Below are 7613 nucleotides of genomic sequence, written 5' to 3' on the forward strand. Positions count from 1 at the left end.
TGACAAGGGATCAAAAACCATCCAGTGGAAAAAAAGACAACATTTTCAACAAATGGTGCTGGCACACCTGGTGGTTATCATATAGAAGAATGAGAATTGATCCATTCCTATCTCCTTATACTAAGGTCAAATTTAAGTGGATTAAGGAACTCCACATAAAACCAGAGACACTGAAACTTATAGAGGAGAAAGTGGGGGAAAGCCTCGAAAATATGGCCACAGGGAAAAAAAAATCCCTGAATAGAACAGCAGTGGCTTGTGCTGTAAGATTGAGAACCTACAAATGGGACCAAATAAAATTGCAAAGCTTCTGCAAGGCAAAAGACACCGTCAATAAGACAAAAAGGCTACCAACAGATTGGGAAAGGATTTTTACCTATCCTAAATCAGATAGGGAACTAATATCCAATTGAGATATATATATATATCAAGAAGGTGGACACCAGAAAGTCAAATAACCCCATTAAAAATGGGGCTCAGAGCGAAACAAAGATTTCTCACCTGAGAAATACCAAATGGCTGAGAAGCACCTGAAAAAATGTTCAACATTCTTAATCATCAGGGAAATGCAAATCAAAACAACCCTGAGATTCTACCTCACACCAGTCAGAATGGCTAAGATCAAAAATTCAGGTGACAGCAGATGCTGGTGAGGATGTGGAGAAAGAGGAACACTCCTCCATTGCTGGTGGAATTGCAAGCTTGTACAACCACTCTGGATATCAGTCTGGCAATTCCTCAGAAAATTGGACATAGTACTACCAGAGGATCCTGCAATACCTCTTCTGGGCATATATCCAGAAGATATTCCAACCAGTAAGAAGGACACATGCTCCACTATGTTCATAGCAGCCTTATTTATAATAGTCAGAAGCTGGAAAGAACCCAGATGCCCCTCAACAGAGGAATGGATACAAAAAATGTGGTACATTTACACAATGGAGTACTGCTCAGCTATTAAAAAGAATGAATTTATGAAATTCTTAGGCAAATGGATGGACCTGGAAGGTATCATCCTGAGTGAGGTAACTAAATCACAAAAGAACTCACACAATATGTACTCACTGATAAGTGGATATTAGCCCAGAAACTTAGAATACCCAAGATATAAGATACAATTTGCTAAACACATGAAACTCAAGAAGAATGAAGACCAAAGTGTAGACACTTTGCCCCTTAACAGAATTGGGAACAAAATACCCATGAATGGAGTTACATAAACAAAGTTTGGAGCTGAGATGAAAGGATGGACCATACAGAAACTGCCATATCCCGGGATCCATCCCATAATCAGCTTCCAAACGCTGACACCATTGCATACACTAGCAAGATTTTGCTGAAAGGACCCAGATATAGCTGTCTCTTGTGAGACTAAGCAGGGGCCTAGCAAACATGGAAGTGGTGCTCACAGTCAGCTATTGGATGGATCACAGGGCCCCTAATGGAGGAGCTAGAGAAAGTACCCAAGGCGCTGGGGGGATCTGCAACCCTATAGGTGGAACAACAATATGAACTAACCAGTACACCACGGAACTCGTGTCTCTAGCTGCATATGTATCAGAAGATGGCCTAGTCAGCCATCAGTGGAAAGAGAGGCCCATTGGTTATGCAAACTTTATATGCATATGCCTCAGTACAGGGGAACGCCAGGGCCAAGAAGTGGGAGTGGGTGGGTGGGTGGGTGGGAGAGTGGGTGGGGAGCATGTGGGGAAATTTTGGGATAGCATTGGAAATGTAAATGAAATAAATACCTAATTTAAAAAAAAAGAATTGGGAACAAAACACCCATGGAAGGAGCTACAGAGACAAAGTTTGGAGCTGAGATGAAAGGATGGACCATCTAGAGACTGTTGCACCTGGTGATCTATCCCATAATCAGCCTCCATATGCAGACACCATTGCATACACCAGCAAGATTTTGCTGAAAGAACCCTGATATAGCTATCTCTTGTGAGGCTATGCCAGTGCCTGGCAAATACAGAAGTGGATGCTCGCAGTCAGCTATTGGATGGATCACAGGGACCCCAATGGCAGAGCTAGAGAAAGTACCCAAGGAGCTGGGGGAATCTGCAACCCTATAGGTGGAACAACAATATGAACTAACCAGAACACCCCGGAACTCGTGCCTCTAGCTGCATATGTATTAGAATGTGGCCTAGTCGGCAATCAGTGGAAAGAGAGGCCCATTGGTCGTGCAAACTTTATATGCATATGCCTCAGTACAGGGGAACGCCAGGGCCAATAGTGGGAGTGGGTGGGTGGGTGGGTGGGTGGGGGAGTGGGTGGGGAGTGTGTGGGGGACTTTTGGAATAGCATTGGAAATGTAAATGATAATAAATACTTAATTTTAAAAAAAAAAGAATTGGGAACAAAACACCCATGGAAGGAGCTACAGAGGCAATGTTTGGGGCTGAGACGAAAGGATGGACCATCTAGAGACTGCTGCACCTGGGGATCTATCACATAATCAGCCTCCAAATGCAGACACCATTGCATACACCAGCAAGATTTTGCTGAAAGGACCCTGATAGCGCTGTCTCTTGTGAGACTATACCGGGGCCTAGCAAACACAGAAGTGGATGCTCACAGTCAGCTATTGGATAGAACACAGGGCCCCCAATGGAGGAGCTAGAGAAAGTACCCAAGGAGCTAAAGGGGTCTGCAACCCTATTGGTGGAACAACAATAAGAACTAACCAGTACCCCCAGAGCTCATGTCTCTAGCTGCATATGTAGCAGAAGATGACCTAGTCTGTCATTATTGGGAAGAGAGGCCCCTTGGTCTTGCAAGCTTTATATGCCCCAGTACATGGGAACACCAGGGCCAAGAGGTAGGAGTGGATGGGTAGGGGTGTGTGTGGGGGGGGGTGTTATGGGGGACTTTTGGGATAGCATTTGAAATGTAAAATAATAAAATACTTAAAAAAACAATTAAGAAAAATAAAAAGATGTGCACATGATACTTGTCTTTTGAATATGCTGTTTTCTCACACAAATGTTCCTTACAATACCATGCCTAAACAGGCACCTCACCAAGTACGGAACACTTAGAGCAGAAAACACTGCTGCACATCAGGTGATTTTTCTGCTTGAGTTTTTGTTTCTGGAGCTTTGCTGGTTTGACACAGCTCTGAAGGTACTGGAGAACTTCAACCAGCAGCTAATGCTGGGAATAGGGCATATGTGAGCTCAGAAAGGGTGCCAGAAGTTCAACAGTAATTGAAGACTACACAGAGAAACTAGTCTGTGAAGCCATGTCTCAGAAGCATGGCAGTGTGTTCTTAGGGGACCTTTTCAAAGATCCAAGTTTTGTACTGGTTCATCAGGCAGCAGCTATGCTAACAGGGCTCACAGTTTAGCACTGGTTCACTATTGTATTTTTGCCACGTGGGGTTAGCCATTAGTATATCAAAGATGTCTTAGCCTTGGCTCTATCTGACTGAGCTCCTTTGTGGCTGGTTCATTATCACTTGGTCTAGGGCCTAGCTCCAATCTGAACTGCCAGGTGGCAAACTTCTATCTTATAGGCATTATGTTATTCTAAATCACACTAAATGGTTTTTAAGTTATGCAAAATGTTTTCACTTATATTCCTAATCGAAAGTCACTTGAACTTTGAGTAGACATTAACATATGGTCTGACATTGTTGAAAGTTATTGTATGTTATGTTTTTAAGTGCATCTGGATTTTACCCATGTATTGTCACATGAGGTTACATATAGAGGTCTCCATTCTTGGCACAATTATTCGTAGATTACTTTTAAAGGCTGCTGGAGAGGGAGGGAGAAATAGAGAGAGGGAGAGGGAGAGGGAGGAGAAGGAGAGGGAGGAAAGGGAGACTTGCTCTGACTTAAGGTGGAACCATGCTTATTTACAGTAAGGGGGCATTTTTTTTTACCCTCATATGTGGATATCAAAATACCTATGGTGGAAGATGGGATTCAGAAATAGGATAAAATTACTTCCATAGTCTTTAAGGGGAGCTGGGAAGTATAGTCCTTCAGCAGGAAACTATCGTTCCTAACTCTGAGAGGATATTAAAAACAAAATGCAGGGCTTGGGTACTGTGACTGGTTTTTGCTGAGGAAGTTCTTTGTCAGAGGAGATATTCCTGGGTCTGTTGAAGAGGGGTTTGGTTTTTGGCAGGGCTTGTAGCATTGGAAGAGTCTTAAGTTGATGTGATGCAATGTATCAGTTGGAGAGGGCAATGTATCAGGAGGAGAGGGCAAAACAGTGGTAAGTAAAAGAGGGTAGAGTTAACTCTGGGTAACTTAATATTGACTCATCCCATTACCAGGACTATTGCATCAAAATAGCCAGCAGAAATAAAGAGGGGGCTACAGAACATCAAAGGAAGGAAACAGGAGAAAAATAGAGGACTATTCTAAAGAATTGTACCTGCCCTGGGGGAAAAAGGGATGAAAGTCCTTTTTAGCCAGTTTTTCCACAGCACCTAAAAGATTTTTCTGCAGATTCATCAGAAACAAATGGAGCTGATGTAGGGTGAGTGCTATTGGGAGACTATGTGTGGACCATTTTGTTTGGGTTTAAGATGAAGTTCAGTAAATAAAGTATTTAAAAGACAGGATAAAACATACATATGAGGATAATAAGGAAGACTGACGTGATCCTGGGAGGGATCTGCAATGAGAGGGAACTGAAAGCACAAACATAAGAGGAGGCTTGTCATTGAAATTTTTTCTGGTTTCTGTCTCTAGTCACCACTTCTAACCAGTTAAGATTTGTTGGCTTGAAAGCAGCATTTGTGTGAAGGACAAAAATCCATCCAAGTAGTCAGAGCTCATTCTTTTTACCTTTGGAGTACTGTGTAAGTCAAGGAATCAAGCTTTTCCTGAAAGATGTTAAGCTGATTGTAGCTGATGAAACATGGAGGTTAATTGAAGCCAAAGAAACTTAAGTCCAGCTAAGTCCGGAAAAACAATGACCAGAGTGGCAAAAAAGAAGATGAGTTAAAGCAGGAGTTCTCAAATGTCCTAATGCTGCAACCATTTAATACAGTTCCACATGTTGTGGTGACCCTGCCAAAAATAAAATTATTTTCATTGCTACATCATAACTGTAATTTTGATACCAATATGAATTGTAATGTAAATATGTGGGCTTTGATGGTCTTAGAGAACCCCTGTGAAAGGGACATGTCAAAAATAAATGATTCATTTTACAAAGATTTATGAAATTAGCCTTATTAACAGAACCTTTAAACAATCTCTACATTTTCATCCCATAAAATCAACCAACAGATGAAACATGAAAATAGTCAGTCATATCAAGTCTGTAATAAATAACTCACATGTCATATGGACTGAATTAGCAAAGAAGACTCACCAACTCTGCTCTTTTGCTTATGGGCAAATCTCTAGGTCACCACATACTAACAACGGTAAGCATATTACTAGTGTCATTCTAAAGTAGATTGTTGAGATGCTGTCTTAGTCAGGGTTTCTATTCCAGCACAAAACATCATGACCAATAAGCATATTGGGGAGGAAAGGGTTTATTCAGCTTTCTCTTTCCACATTGCTGTTCATCACCAAAGGAAGTTAAGACTGGAAATCAAGCAGGTCAGGAAGCAGGAGCTGATGCATAGCCCACGGAAGGATGTTACTTACTGGTTTGCTTCTCTAGGCTTGCTTCTCTTGCTTTCTTATAGAACCCAAGAGTACCAGTGCCACCCACAAGGGGCGCTCCCACCCTTGATCACTAATTGAGAAAAAGCCTTACAGTTGGATCTCATGGAGGCATTTCCTCAAGGGAGTCTCTGTTGTCTGTGATAACTCCAGCTTGTGTCAGGTAGACACACAAAACCAGCCAGTACAGATGCATATTTTGTAAAGTAAGATAACCAAATTAAATGAGCCTTTGAGTTTCAGAATTTCATAGCAAACATCCCACCATCACCTACAAAGTCTGTACACTTCTTGTAGAGTTAAAAGTAAGAGGGCAGGCAAGGGCCCAAGAGAACTCTGGGCAGAGACTAGATTATATTCTGAAAGCACTACAGATGAGGACAGGTTGATCAGAATCTCCTTCATCTATGTCATCTTCTCCTGAATAATCTAAGGATTTAGAATTGTGACAGAACTGCCACAGACCCTCTTGGTCCCTTGTCTGCGTGAAACGGGTCTCTGGTCACAGGTGGGCAAGGAGTCGGTGGGAATTGACAGACAGACTGGACAAGGGAGTGTGGATCTGAATGTAATTTGTCAAATTGAGCATCAAACTTTTTATACAGAAGAAATAGGGAAGTTGGGTGACACACCGGCAAGGTACAAACAGGTTACTGGATTCTTACACAAAACAGAGGAATGCAAACACGGAAAAACCGGCAGGAACCAACTCGGCTAAAATTCAGTGTTAACAGCTGGGATCAAAAACAGCTCCACCTAAGGTCCACTTAATCTTAGAAGCCAGGGGCAAGGGCTTCGTGCCCTTGCCATAGTTCCTACTCTAGTTTATTGTATAGTCCACCTTCCCCCTACGCCATTGTAAATACTTGTGTATGGGTGTAACTCAGATAATTATAGTTCTAAGTATCTACTCTGGTTCCTCTTTAGGTCACAAACTTCCTTCTTCCTAGATAATGGTAAATTTCTGTGCAGGGCAGTGACTTAGCTATCCATTCCCAAGGTTGGATCAAGGACTGCCTAGAATCTAACTTAGCTATGTCAAAATATCAATCCTTAGGAGCACTTGTAATAAAGCAATATTAAGGGAAAGCACACAGATCTGTTTACCAACTAAAGCAAGGACATTGGAGCATTCTTTATACAGGATGCCACGATTCCAGGAGACTAAGTTTCCGTGAACTTTTCGGGTTTTCGGGGCCTGTCACGCTTGTCACTACTGGAGTGGATGTAGCACAGAACAGTACAGATGTTCACCCACCTTGTCTTCTTGCTGAGGCTATTCCAAGTTTAAGTAGAATTTGACCTCCTTGATAGAGAACCTCATAGAAAAATACCAAACTACTTTAGTGACCTGAGGTCAATATACCTCAGCTAACTTTCTTTAGCTTCTATTAAACTGCTTGCTTCTGGGAAGCCCCACTGCAGCTACTGAGCAAGATGTCATAATATATTTTTTTGCCTTCAGAATCCCCATGCTCTGGATGCTCAGGGCTACTCTTAGGTCTCAAAACCCAAGTGCAGTCCCAGACAAAGCCAGCTAGAACTCAGACATTCAGTTGGCTATAAACTGTGTCTGAGTAGATGTCATTGATGGGTTCCTTATAACAGGATATCACTTAATAGAATAATTCACTGACTCTGTAGGTGTGAAACCAAAAGCCATACTATGTGGATGTTATGAATAAGTTTCCAAAGCGGTGAGGAAATTTTGATAGTCTAGGCAAAGGGCATTCCAATTGAACTAGTATGCAGGATCCATATCATCTGGGTGATAGGCCTAGGAACAAGACTCCCCTGTGCACAGCATCTTCATATGTTAGTTCAGGAGATATTGAAAGGAGCAGGAGTAATTGCTACTTGGCTTTTTGTTGTTTGAGACATTTAGGGTGTGGGCTTGTACTCTGAGATCCTCTGTTGAAAAGAGAATGAATCCACTTAGCAAGTGTGACATGAGGAGTAATCCAT

Source organism: Mus musculus, chromosome 6 (assembly GCF_000001635.26).
Source record: "Mus musculus strain C57BL/6J chromosome 6, GRCm38.p6 C57BL/6J".
Taxonomy (NCBI): Eukaryota; Metazoa; Chordata; class Mammalia; order Rodentia; family Muridae; genus Mus; species Mus musculus.